Source organism: Prionailurus viverrinus, chromosome A2, assembly GCF_022837055.1.
Source record: "Prionailurus viverrinus isolate Anna chromosome A2, UM_Priviv_1.0, whole genome shotgun sequence".
NCBI lineage: Eukaryota > Metazoa > Chordata > Mammalia > Carnivora > Felidae > Prionailurus > Prionailurus viverrinus.
This window is the reverse complement of record NC_062562.1, coordinates 70246376-70259626: the sequence shown is the minus strand read 5'-3', so window position 1 is coordinate 70259626 and position 13251 is coordinate 70246376. Positions and strand designations below refer to the sequence as shown.

At 51.3% G+C, this 13251-nt stretch overlaps 1 protein-coding gene across 2 annotated transcripts in view; it reads right to left on the bottom strand.

Annotated features, from left to right (window-relative positions):
• Positions 1 to 7419: 7419 nt before the first annotated feature.
• Positions 7420 to 13251, bottom strand: part of LOC125160817 (ral guanine nucleotide dissociation stimulator-like) — a 104257-nt gene continuing 98425 nt past the window's right edge. The window contains exons 8-14 of one of the 2 annotated variants that reach the window (XR_007150385.1): positions 12855 to 12914; positions 11746 to 11912; positions 11348 to 11475; positions 9810 to 9966; positions 9150 to 9209; positions 8041 to 8207; positions 7420 to 7770 (exon numbers count right to left, since the gene is read on the bottom strand). The gene's annotated coding sequence lies outside the window, so the exon portion shown is untranslated. Of the gene's footprint in view, positions 7771 to 8040; positions 8208 to 8699; positions 9210 to 9809; positions 9967 to 11347; positions 11476 to 11745; positions 11913 to 12854; positions 12915 to 13251 lie in introns of those variants that run through there. The other variant, XR_007150384.1, reaches the window with a different exon arrangement.

The following is a 13251-nucleotide window of genomic DNA, read 5'->3' as shown; positions in this document are numbered from 1 at the left end:
GCGCTTCCCGGGCGCCTCGGTCTTTGGCCGCGCTGGTGGAGTGCCAGCACTGGCTGGGGCAGAGCGCGATGCGATGCCCCCTGGCGCCGCCGAAAGACCATCTGGGAGAAGCCTAAAGGTGGAGCAGCTGAGACCCACAGCCTCCCTCCAGGACCTACCTCAGTCGCGGTGCTGCCAAGGTAGGGACCCTAGCGACAAGGTCGCACGAGGCCTTCCCCCCTGCCCCCCTCTGTCTTCCCCTTCCATGAGCACCACCCACCCCCCTTCCCTGGTGCTCCTGGCTTCTTCTTGGGCTCCTTTGCGGCTGCAGTCTGGAGGCCTCAGGAGTGGGCTTTCTGGGTTGCACCCCGGTTCCCTGGAGGAGGAGGGCCCCAGATAGTAGGGGGTTAGGCTCAGGCGGTGGGGAGTGGCTCAGGTCGAGAGGGGGGGCGCCCTGAGTGTCCATGGAAGTCTGACTGGGTTGTTGGTTGGCGGGTGGAGGTGGGAACGAATGAAGGAACGAAGGAAGGAAGGAAGGAAGGAAGGAAGGAAGGAAGGAAGGAAGGAAAGCGTGGACCTGCGGTTGTGGGCAAGTGTCAAGGCAGGGCCAGGGAAGTCGCAGCCATGAGCAGGAGGAATCATTCCTGCCTGTGAAAATGAAGTACAAGGGACCTGAGATTCCAGAGAAACATTCCAGGGAGAGTCAGGGTGGTGGGCCTGAGTTGCTGGAGGCCAGCAGGGGACGAATTGAAGGGATTGAGAGTGGAAGCAGCAGGTGAACACAGGCCTCCTGCCTCCCCCCTCCACACCTGCTCTCCTGGCCTGCCCAGCCCCGCCCCTGCCGCCCCTGGTGGCAGAGTTGCACCCTCTGATGGGGAGGGCGAGATCTCACCCCGCTTGTGGCGAAAGGGGGTCCTCTATCGTGGGAGTCCATGGGACTAGGGGGTAGGAGTCTGGATTAGGGCAAGTGCAACTCCTTGTTGAGCTTTTCATTTCTGAAGGCAATGTGCATTCCATCAGTGAACTCGGAGCCAGGGAGCCAGGAAGAAGTGGCGCTTCTGTGTTTTAGAGGGTGGTCCAGACTCTTTCCTACTTGGAGCTGTGTGCTGAAGAGAACTGGGTGTTGTGGATGGAGTCCAAAGTCATCTCTTTGGGACATGTTGGGTGGGAACGTCTTCTTCCCACTCTGGCGAGGAAGGTGGATGGAAAAGCTCCTTGTCCAAGGCAGACTTGTGGGTTTTGTTCTTCCTATCCGTGGGGCGTGGTGCTTCCCGTTTCCGTGGAGCGCCTCCTGTCTTGCATTCGTTCCGTGTTTCCAGAGTTTCAGTCCTTGGCAATCACATCTCCTCCGGGACTCCCCAGGCAGCACGAGGGAGAAGTGACTCGGAGCCCGCCGGGTCCCTAGAAACCAGTGCGTGTGTACTGGAGCAGGCAGTGCTCCTCTCTCAGCCTCCTTTGGAAATGAGGTCTTGGGCAAACGGTCTTTCACTGCATGGGTTGTACCTCTCCCCGGTTGTTGGGGGGAGTGTGTGTGCGTGAGTGTGGTGCTGTGGCCCGTGTGGAGTCCGGACCGCGTCAGGGACCCAGTTGTTTGCAAGGAATGCGTTTTGTTGCATGGGAAGATCTCATTTCACTAGAGAGTTCCAATCCTGTCTCAACGGCTGAACACATCCTGAAGGCAGCACCTTGACCTCACTGAAAGCAAAGGCCTAAGAGCAGAGGCTTTCCCACACTTCCATCTCGAGCTGACTGGTGCTTTATGTTTTCAGGAAGATGGTGTGGTGTAGGCCACTTGGAGCAGCTCAGGCTCCTAACCGTGTCCCCGTGGGGTGAGTTGTCTCTGTCAGCCATTCAGAAGATTATGATTATCTTGAAGATCATTATTTTCTTGATTACCATGATTACTATATTTTGCATAATCCATGGCATGGAAGTTGATAAGGAGCTCGATACCCCAAACTTTTTCTGAACAAAGCTCACTGCAACAAGGAGTAAAACAATCAGTCTTGTGCGATGGACAATGCACCTTACCTTTATTGTGCTAGTTTAGTAGTATGTACATATGTTTAGAGTAATGAAAGTGTCCACTTAGATCTAAGGACTTTTTGTGACATCATGGTACTTCAAGAAACCATAAAAATAATGGAAAATGTAAGTTACCTAGTAATCTAAGCACTGTGTTCTTTTGGATACGAAATCCTAAGTAAAGAACTCATCATGCAAAAACTGTCAAGTCCTGATAATTCCTTATTATTCCAGTAGGTCTAGTGAATGGAATGGACTGAACTAAGGTCTCTGAAAAAGAGGAAACTAGAATTTGAGATATTGAGTCACCTTTAGTCTGTCTTTCCCTGTTGACATGGTCTTTTTTTATTCGGTGATGTCTTTTGATCTTTACCCTTTTCCCTCCTTTCTGCCCCCCCACCTTTGCAATCATCTTTATGTATTGATGGGCTTGTTTCATTCTGTTTTGAGGATTTTTGTTTTTTGTTTTCTTAGTTTTTGTTTCAGATTTCCTATATATGTGCAAGCATTTATATGTGTTTTTCTCTATGTGAATCTTTCACTAGGCATAATGCCCTCCAGGCTATTATAAACACTGTGGCATGATAACAGGTGTGAAGTCATTTTAGGGAGTTAGTGATTTCATGTGTTCTGAGTAGTACCTAGGGGGATAATTGAGGGAAGTTGCTGGATGATATGGATGTTCTCCTCTGAATTGTGCGAGGAAACTTTACATTGTTTGCGACTGCCTCTGCACCAAGTTCCAATGCCACCAACAGGGCACCATGATTCGCTTTCTTCCACATTGTACCCGACGCTTGTGTTTTCTTGTCTTTTTGATAAGACCGTTCAGACAGGTTTCAGGTGATATCTGTTTGGCTTTGGACTTTCATTTCCCTAATGTGGAGTTGCATGGAACTTCTCTTCATGTATGTGGTGGCCATCTGTATGTCTTCATTGGAAGAATGCCTCTTCGGGACTCTGCCAGGTCCGTCATTGCTCTTTGCTTTTACATTGTTGTGCTGTAGGCGATCTTGATACCTTTTGTGTTTTAACCCTTGACCACGCATGTAGTTTGCAAGTATTTTCTCCCATTCACTATGTTGCCTTCCCATTCTGTGAAAGATATTGTTGCTGTGCAGAACTTGTTTAGTTTCATGTAGTCACACTTGTTTAATTTTCCTTTGTAGCTTTGTCTTCTGGTGTCAAATCCCAAAACTCAAGTCAAGACTGAGATCCAAACATTGTCGTGGGTTTGGCATTTGGCTTTGTCCAGCAAAGCCAAGGGCAGCAGAAAGGATTGCTTCAGACTCTTCGCAAGTCAAGAGAGGTGAGAGGGAGTTTAAGGGACGTCTCCGCAAGCTGCTCTCAGGCTCCCACATTCATTAAGCCTACAAACGATGTACAACACGTCAGCGGGCCACATGCTAGAAAGAACGTATTGAAGATATTCTGCAAACCATATCTAGACAGGATAAAATATTCCATGCGACAACACGATCCAAGAACTTGGTGAGCCCATGCAGAACCCAACCCCTAGATACACACGCACTAGATCAGCCAAGTCTCGCCTGCCCCCCAGATACACACCAACTAGGTAAGTGAGCTGCTGCTCGCTCTTTGCAGGAAGGCCAGAGAGCAGTGATCTGCTCTGCAAAGCGTTCCCTAGAACCTCCCAACTCAGGACATCGTTGTGCGATTTCCCATACCTCCTGCCCTAGGTCTTATCCAGGACTTTCTGGTTTCAGGTCTCAAGTCTTTAATACATTTTAACTTCGTTTTTGTGTGTGGGGTTAAATAGGTGTCAAGTTGTTTTTCCATGCCTGTTGTTTTTCTGTGCCCAGTGATTCTGACACCACCTGTTGAGGAGACTGCCTTTGCCTCAGGTTATACTCTTGGTTCTTTGGTTGTGAATTAATTGGTTACATATGTGTGGGTTTCTTCCTGGGCCTTCAGTTCTGGTCCAGTGACCTCTGTGTCTGCTTTTACCCCAATAGTGTACTGCTTGGGTTATTGTAGCTTTGATATCTAGTTTCAAATCAGAAAGCATGGTGCTTCCAGCTGTTTTCTTCCTTCTCACAATGACTTTGGTATTCAGAGCCTTTTGTGGTTCTGTCCACCTTGAAGGATGATTCTTTTTTTGGGAACGTGCTTAAGCTTTGATAGGGATTGCACCTAGGGAATGTGTAGATGGCTTTAAGTAGTGTGGACATTTTGATAATCTTAATTCTTGGGATCCACTAGCATAGAATGTCTTTCTGCTTATTTCTGTCTTTTCAAATTCTTTCTCCACTGATTTCTTCTTTTCAGGAAAAAGGTCTTTCTCCTTCCTGGTTAAAGTCACTGTTTCTTTTTTAAGTTTTCTATCTTTTTCTTGACAGAGAGAGATACATGGAAACACACACATACACATGCACACACACACACACAAACAGAGAGAGAGAGACAGAGAAAGAGAGAGAGACAGAGAGAGCACACATGAGTGGGGAAGAACTGAGAGAAAGGAGACACAGAATCTAAAGTAGGCTCCAGACTGTGAGTTGTCAGCACAGAGCCCCACACAGGGCTCAAAACAACACCATGAGATCACGACCTTAGCCAAAGCCAGATGCTTCACTGTCTGTGCCACCCAGGTGTTTGTAGGCTAAATTTACTCTTTTTTCTTCTCTTGCAGTGATTTTAAATTATTTTCTTAATTTCCCTCTCCGATACTTTATTATTCATGTACAGAATTGAAGGATATTATGTACAACAACATAGATATCTTAACATGACTGAATTCATTTATTAGGTCTACCAGTAAGGTTGTGGAGTTTCTGCGGTCTCTCTAGAGCATATCATGCACTCCCAATAGGTGAAAAAGTACCTGGGAACATAGGATGATGCGATCGAATTTAGATGAGAGTAAGAAGATATATGGAGTGAGAGTATGCAAGTTTTCTGAAATGTTTTGTGGTTGATACAGTCCAACAGGTCCATAAACAACGTTTGTTTGGATATATGTTTCCTTTCCACCAACAAGTCCATAAACAAGGTTTGTTTGTATATATGTTTTCTTTAAACCAGAACCAGAGAGCTGTGACATTGACATATGCTTCCCAACACATTCCCACAATGCGCCCTGTGCATTTGGGAGGTAGCCCCTTGTCTCTCTTTTCTGTCCTTGAACCCAGTGCCTGACTCCACCACTCAGTGAATTCATCTCAGAATACTGCAGTTGGGAAGAGCCCTATGTTTTTCATAGACTTCCTGAAAGGCACCTAAAAACATTGGATTTTACAGAGTTGTGTCTGATCTGTCTGGAATCCTCTGAGGATGTGTCAGTTGGAATGGCACTTTCTTTGCTGGGAGATCAGGGAGCCCTGCAGTATTCCTGTGTGCCTTGTGGTCGGTCACCAGAGGGTGCTGTGTGGCTGCTCATGACAGGGACACTGCTCCCCAAAGATGGGGCTGGCAGGTGCTGGGCGTCACTGCTGGAGGAGCCTGAAGGGTGGAGGGGCTTGACTCGCTACCAAAGCCTGACTGAGTCTCCATCCTGCAGTCTCCTTGAGTTCCTGAAGTGCTGTGTAAAGGACTCTCTGGCTTGTCGAGGTCCAAGTGGTTCTTGCTGATGCCACTCAGTCGTCAGGATGAACACATTCAGGTCATAGTCTTTAACTCATTGACCTGACCTGCACTTAAGGTGCTTTCCTGAGAGTAAGCGACCCAGCCTGGGAGGAGAGCCAGCAAGCAGACAGCAGTGGACCAGCCTGTATCCTCCACTGGCCTGAAAGCAGGGCCTGGCTGCTCTACTGAGAAGCAGAGCTATGGAACAGGAGGTGCACAGGCAGTTGGAGTTTGTCATGGGATGGGGCCTGGATGGGTGTGTTCCAGGGCATGAGGCAGGTATGCTGTGCAGGAGGTCAGAATGAGGGAATGTGGTTTCTTTCCTGCCCCATGGGTCACTCCTAGGTACCCTGATGGCCTCAGTGCTGGCTTGTCCTCCAGATTCTTCAGGGATCCACTCAGTCCCAGGGGTCCCTGCTTTCCACATAAGACCCCAACGGAATCAAGAGTCTGTAGATATCGGAACCTGGAGGCAGCGCCCGACAAATGCATATAAATTTTTTCCCCAAAGTTGTGCTAGGTGTACACGCCTACAGAGAGGGAGAGTTTCGGTACACATGTACCTTTCTGTACAATGATGAGAGTCAAAATATTGGAATCGGCCCAGTCATTCAGCTTCTGGAGACGCAGAGTAAAGGATGATGTGTGGCCCCTGAGAATGCAGAAGGGGACAGGACTGTGCCTGTCCACCGTGGGGACATCCCATAGTATAAGACCATAGTCCTGGAGGGATGCCCAACCTGTCACACCACTCATGAACACAAACACAGACACCTGGGGCCCTCAAAGCCAAAGGACTGTGAAGGTGACACCGTGTCTTCTGGGCCAATATTTCTTGAAAGAATATACATTTTTTTCTGCGTATGTACTTGTTGTTTCCTATTTATTTATTTATTTATTTATTTATTTGGAGAGAGCGAGAAGAAGAATCCTGACCAGGGCTTCAAGCTGTCATTGTAGAGCTTGACTTGGGACTTGATCTCAAGTACCGTGAGATCATGACCCGAGCCAAATTCGACTCGGAAACTTGCCCATTGAGCCACCTTGGTGCCTGTCCTCATTATTAAATCTTCATTTTACGGAATACATGTAACCTGTAGGAAACCCTTCAGAAATTTATATTTTATTGCCTAATAGATTAGCATAAATGGAATATTGACGGTTTCATTTGGGTGTTTTTATAATATGCACGTTAGACCAATATCACCATGGCCAGTCGAGGAAAATGAAAGATTTTCAAGGTATTCGCTCTGGTCCAGACATTTCTCTTCTGGCTTCTGCTCTTGTGTCAAACCTCAGAGGGTCCCCATGCCAGATAATGAAGATATTTCAAGTGGGGACTTCACCTAATCTTTGTTCTTGAGGACTATTCCTCTAGTGGATTCCTTTAGTGGAATATTCCACTACAATATTAGTGCCATTGAATATTTAAGCAATTATTAATCAGTCTCCTGTCATGTAGCCAGACACAACAGGCCATGTTGTGTGTTTGCACACACATGGAAATCCCAGAGGAGCTAAAGGAGCAGAAACCGAGATCGCTGGTTGCAGAGACTGGGGTGAGGGAATGAGCCGTGGGTGATTAGTAGTCCACATGTCTCTGTGATGGAAATGTTCTAGGAGTACATAGTGGTCACGGGTGTAAAATCCTGCGAATGTACGTACTGACACTTGAAATTGTAATTTGAAAGGATCAGAGTAAATTGTTTGGAACTTGGTTTATCTTTTATTTATAACACAAATATATAAAGACAGTAAATACCTGTATAAGAACTACAGAAATGACAAAGAATGCAATGACAAGGTCAGGGAATTCATCCTGGGGGGCTGCAGCCGACATGAGCTGCTGTTGGGGAGCTGAGGCTGGTTGCTCAGCTGCAGCAGGTGGTTGCTCCAGCCCTTCTGTGACCCCGCCGGCTGGGGCTGGGGGCTTCTCATGCTCTGGGGCCACCAAAGGGGCAGGTGGCTCTTCCAGCTCCTGACTGTCAGCCAGAGCTGGGAGTACCTCCTGCCCTGGTGGGGACGCTGCAGTGAGGGTCTCCGATTCTCGTACCCGCTGAGCTCCAGGAGAACTGGTGGCTTCAGGCAGCCTGGGCCGCGAGGCTGCAGTGGGCACCCCAGAGATAGCGGGGGCTCCCTCCCGAGGCACGCCTGGACGGGGCTCTAGAGCTGCTGCCAAAGCTTCAAGAATAGAAGGTGTCATCACCGTGAGTGCCATTCCATGGCAGGAAACCTCTCCCGCAGACATTGTCATCTGAGTCAAAGAACCCACCAGGAGGAAATCACCCAGACGGCAGGCTAATGGAACAGTGATCTGAGCCTAGTCCCTACGCCTGGCCCACCTACAGTCTCAGGAAACGTGTTCTCTGTGGCATACCCCGTCCCCGCCACACGCCCACATCTCCCACCCAGAGTCCTCCTCGCCCAGAGACTCTGGCTCATTGGGCTCACGGTGTTTCCGCCATGAGTAGAGAAGGCGGGCGCGGCGCTGCAGCTCGGAGCCCGGCATGTGGGCCCTTACATACGCCCGCAGCAGCTTCAAGCTGGTGAAGTCTGGAGGCCGGAAAAATTCTTCGGGGCTGTGATCCAGCCAGGTGCCCAGGATGGAGGAGATGGCCCTGGGGATACAAAAGTAGCCAGAACAATCACCATGGGGTGTTCCTCCCGCTGATGTCTCAGGACAGGCCTGTGGGACCTGGCCTCTATGCCTCCTGCTCCTGGACGCCCAGAGGGTGCTTCTGTACGTTGTCCACCTGTGATTTGGCAGTCCCGCCGACGAGAGACCTGGTCACTGAAGAGGGACCGTCAAGATTCTGTTTGACGGGAACCCCTTAACCAATGATGTGGTGGTCTCTGTCCTTCTTGGGGAAGCCAGCCAGACTCCTCGCTGTGTCCCGCTGCCTACCTCCCACTGGAATTCAAGTCCGTGCGTGAGTGGAGGGGTGGTGTCGGGGTGAGTCAGTGCCTTCACTGCATACCCTAGCGCTCCACGAAAATCTGCGCAAATACGGGACAAGAGGACTCTGTCTCTTACCTGGGCTTGCTGGGACCCTCCTGATGCCTTCAACGTGACGACCTGTGCCTCTGTGCTGCCTCATGCACTCAGTGCACATGTGGGTGTCGTCCCGCTGACACCGTTCTCCCATCGTGTGGGTGATATGTGCTCCTTGAGCCCTCACTGTGTCTCCTGTACCCTTGCTAAGCACGCACCGTGGATGTTCCCCAAGGTGGTGAGCGTGATGCTCCCCAAAACCGTTATGCTGGGTCCCCTGATGGGGGTCTAGGCAAGGCTGTGAGTGGGAAGGGATGGGGTTGGACTCTCTAAGGGGCTGACGTGGTCCTCTGGCGCCCTCTGCTGCCTCCTTGTGCCCACAGCCCTACCTCTACCAGACAGGACAGAACCCCTTTCCTTGCTTCCAGGGAGAAGCCCTCAGATCTTTGCCCCCTCACAGGACTCTCAGACGTGTGGGATGCTGGGTCCTGCAGCCCCTCCCACGCACAGTCTCAGCACTGCCCTCTTGGAGAAGGAAGGCCCTCCAGCCTGAGCTCAGCCTACTCACAGTTTCTCCTGCTCCCGGGGTCCGCCATCCTCCTCAGCCTCCGAATGGAAGCATCCGTATCTGGAGGAGGCCAGAAGGACATCATATGAGCTGTCCTGTGGATGCTACGTCTTGTCCTACCCAGAGTCCCTGGCTGCTGACTAGAATGGAGCTCTGGAGGGGAGGGTACTGTCCGCTCTGCGCATTGGATCCCAGTCAGCTCCTACAGAAGTGCCTGCACCTAGTGGGGCTTCCTGCGTGTTTGAAGAATGATAGGGCCCCAGTCAGCTCCATCACACATATTGGTGTGGGTCTGGGCGTGCTGCTCACCCTGGGCATCCTTGACTGGTTTGAGCCAGGACTCAGACACACAGATAGAGCCTCCAATCTCCTTTTCCAATGGGAAAACAGCCCAAGTCAACACCTGGCGACAGTGAGGGATGAGGCAGAAAGTTGATCATGGGCAAGAGGACAAAGATGACCCAGCAGAGACGCAGCCCTGCCAGCAGAGCTTTCCACAGGCCAGGGTGACTTTCCCTGCTGTGCCCCCACTGAGGACCTGGAGTGTTTCCACCCGGATCAGAGGAACAATGTGAGACGCCAGGACGTGTGGTGACTTTCCTGAGACTCCTAGCTTTCAGGGGCTGAATCGCCCTGGGCTGTGAAGGGCAGGGTGCTCACCTCATAAACAGTATTCCCAGGACCTGCTGGGTGGTAGCAAAAGCTCTGTACGTGCTCAAGAATGTAAAAGGTAGCAGGGGTCTCTACCCAGGAAAGCAGGTACCAGGTGCTCCACTCGCTGTTCCAATAGCATCCAGCCTCCTTCGATGGTCCATTCCTACAGAAAGGGAGAGTTTCGGTACACACGTGCCCTTGTGTACAGTGATGAGAGAGAAAATATTGGAATTGGCCCAGTCATTCAGCTTCTGGAGACGCAGAGTAAAGGATGATGTGTGGCCCCTGAGAATGCAGAAGGGGACAGGACTGTGCCTGCCCACTGTGGCGACATCCCATAGTACAAGACCATAGTCCTGGATGGATGCCCAACCTGTCACACTACTCGTGAACACAAACACAGTCACCTGCTGCACTCAAAGCCAAAGGAGTGTGAAGATGACACCATGTCTTGGGGGCCATTATTTCCTCAAAGAATATACATTTATTTTGCCGTATGTATTTGTTGTTTCCTATTTATCTTTTTGGAAAGAGCAAGAAGGGGAATCCTGACCAGGGATGGCTTCAAGCTGTCATTGCAGAGCCTGACTTGGGACTTGATCTCAAGAACCATGAGATCGTGACCTGAGGCAAATTCGACTCGGAAACTCGCCCATTGAGCCACCTTGGTGCCTGTCCTCATTGTTTAAATCTTCACTTTACTGAATACATGTCACCTGTAGGAAACCTTCCAGAACTTTATACTTTATTGCCTAATAGGTTAGCGTCAATGGCATATTGACGGTTTCATTTGGGCATTTTTATAATATGCACGTTAGACAGATATCACCATGGCCAGTGGTGGGGGCTTCACCTAATCTTTGTTCTTTGAGGACTGTTCCTCTGTCATAAAAAATATTAGTGCCATTGAATATTTAAGCAATTATTAATCAGTCTCCTGTCATGTAGCCAGACACAACAGGCCAAGTTGTGTGTTTGCACACACATAGAAATCCCAGAGGAGCTAAAGCAGCAGAAACCGAGATCGCTGGTTGCAGAGACTGGGGTGAGGGAATGAGCCGTGGGTGATTAGTAGTAGTCCACGTGTCTCTGTGATGGAAATGTTCTAGGAGTACATAGAGGTCACGGGTGTAAAATCCTGCGAATGTACGTACTGACACTTGAAGTTGTAATTTCACAGGATCAGCGTAAACTTTTTGAAACTTAAATTATGTTTTGAGTACAAACCAATAGTATATAAGGACACTAAATACCTCTATACCCACTACTAAACTGACAAAGAACGCAACGACAAGGTCAGGGAATTCATCCTGGGGGGCTGCAGCCGACATGAGCCGCTGTTGGGGAGCTGAGGCTGGTTGCTCAGCTGCAGGAGGTGGTTGCTCCAGCCCTTCCGTGACCCCGCCGGCTGGGGCTGGGGGCTGCTCATGCTCTGGGGCCACCAAAGGGGCAGGTGGCTCTTCCAGCTCCTGACTGTCAGCCAGAGCTGGGAGTACCTCCTGCCCTGGTGGGGACGCTGCAGTGAGGGTCTCCGATTCTCGTACGCGCTGAGCTCCAGGAGAACTGGTGGCTTCAGGCAGCCTGGGCCGCGAGGCTGCAGTGGGCACCCCAGAGATAGCGGGGGCTCCCTCCCGAGGCACGCCTGGACGGGGCTCTAGAGCTGCTGCCAAAGCTTCAAGAATAGAAGGTGTCATCACCGTGAGTGCCATTCCATGGCAGGAAACCTCTCCCGCAGACATTGTCATCTGAGTCAAAGAACCCACCAGGAGGAAATCACCCAGACGGCAGGCTAATGGAACAGTGATCTGAGCCTAGTCCCTACGCCTGGCCCACCTACAGTCTCAGGAAACGTGTTCTCTGTGGCATACCCCGTCCCCGCCACACGCCCACATCTCCCACCCAGAGTCCTCCTCGCCCAGAGACTCTGGCTCATTGGGCTCACGGTGTTTCCGCCATGAGTAGAGAAGGCGGGCGCGGCGCTGCAGCTCGGAGCCCGGCATGTGGGCCCTTACATACGCCCGCAGCAGCTTCAAGCTGGTGAAGTCTGGAGGCCGGAAAAATTCTTCGGGGCTGTGATCCAGCCAGGTGCCCAGGATGGAGGAGATGGCCCTGGGGATACAAAAGTAGCCAGAACAATCACCATGGGGTGTTCCTCCCGCTGATGTCTCAGGACAGGCCTGTGGGACCTGGCCTCTATGCCTCCTGCTCCTGGACGCCCAGAGGGTGCTTCTGTACGTTGTCCACCTGTGATTTGGCAGTCCCGCCGACGAGAGACCTGGTCACTGAAGAGGGACCGTCAAGATTCTGTTTGACGGGAACCCCTTAACCAATGATGTGGTGGTCTCTGTCCTTCTTGGGGAAGCCAGCCAGACTCCTCGCTGTGTCCCGCTGCCTACCTCCCACTGGAATTCAAGTCCGTGCGTGAGTGGAGGGGTGGTGTCGGGGTGAGTCAGTGCCTTCACTGCATACCCTAGCGCTCCACGAAAATCTGCGCAAATACGGGACAAGAGGACTCTGTCTCTTACCTGGGCTTGCTGGGACCCTCCTGATGCCTTCAACGTGACGACCTGTGCCTCTGTGCTGCCTCATGCACTCAGTGCACATGTGGGTGTCGTCCCGCTGACACCGTTCTCCCATCGTGTGGGTGATATGTGCTCCTTGAGCCCTCACTGTGTCTCCTGTACCCTTGCTAAGCACGCACCGTGGATGTTCCCCAAGGTGGTGAGCGTGATGCTCCCCAAAACCGTTATGCTGGGTCCCCTGATGGGGGTCTAGGCAAGGCTGTGAGTGGGAAGGGATGGGGTTGGACTCTCTAAGGGGCTGACGTGGTCCTCTGGCGCCCTCTGCTGCCTCCTTGTGCCCACAGCCCTACCTCTACCAGACAGGACAGAACCCCTTTCCTTGCTTCCAGGGAGAAGCCCTCAGATCTTTGCCCCCTCACAGGACTCTCAGACGTGTGGGATGCTGGGTCCTGCAGCCCCTCCCACGCACAGTCTCAGCACTGCCCTCTTGGAGAAGGAAGGCCCTCCAGCCTGAGCTCAGCCTACTCACAGTTTCTCCTGCTCCCGGGGTCCGCCATCCTCCTCAGCCTCCGAATGGAAGCATCCGTATCTGGAGGAGGCCAGAAGGACATCATATGAGCTGTCCTGTGGATGCTACGTCTTGTCCTACCCAGAGTCCCTGGCTGCTGACTAGAATGGAGCTCTGGAGGGGAGGGTACTGTCCGCTCTGCGCATTGGATCCCAGTCAGCTCCTACAGAAGTGCCTGCACCTAGTGGGGCTTCCTGCGTGTTTGAAGAATGATAGGGCCCCAGTCAGCTCCATCACACATATTGGTGTGGGTCTGGGCGTGCTGCTCACCCTGGGCATCCTTGACTGGTTTGAGCCAGGACTCAGACACACAGATAGAGCCTCCAATCTCCTTTTCCAATGGGAAAACAGCCCAAGT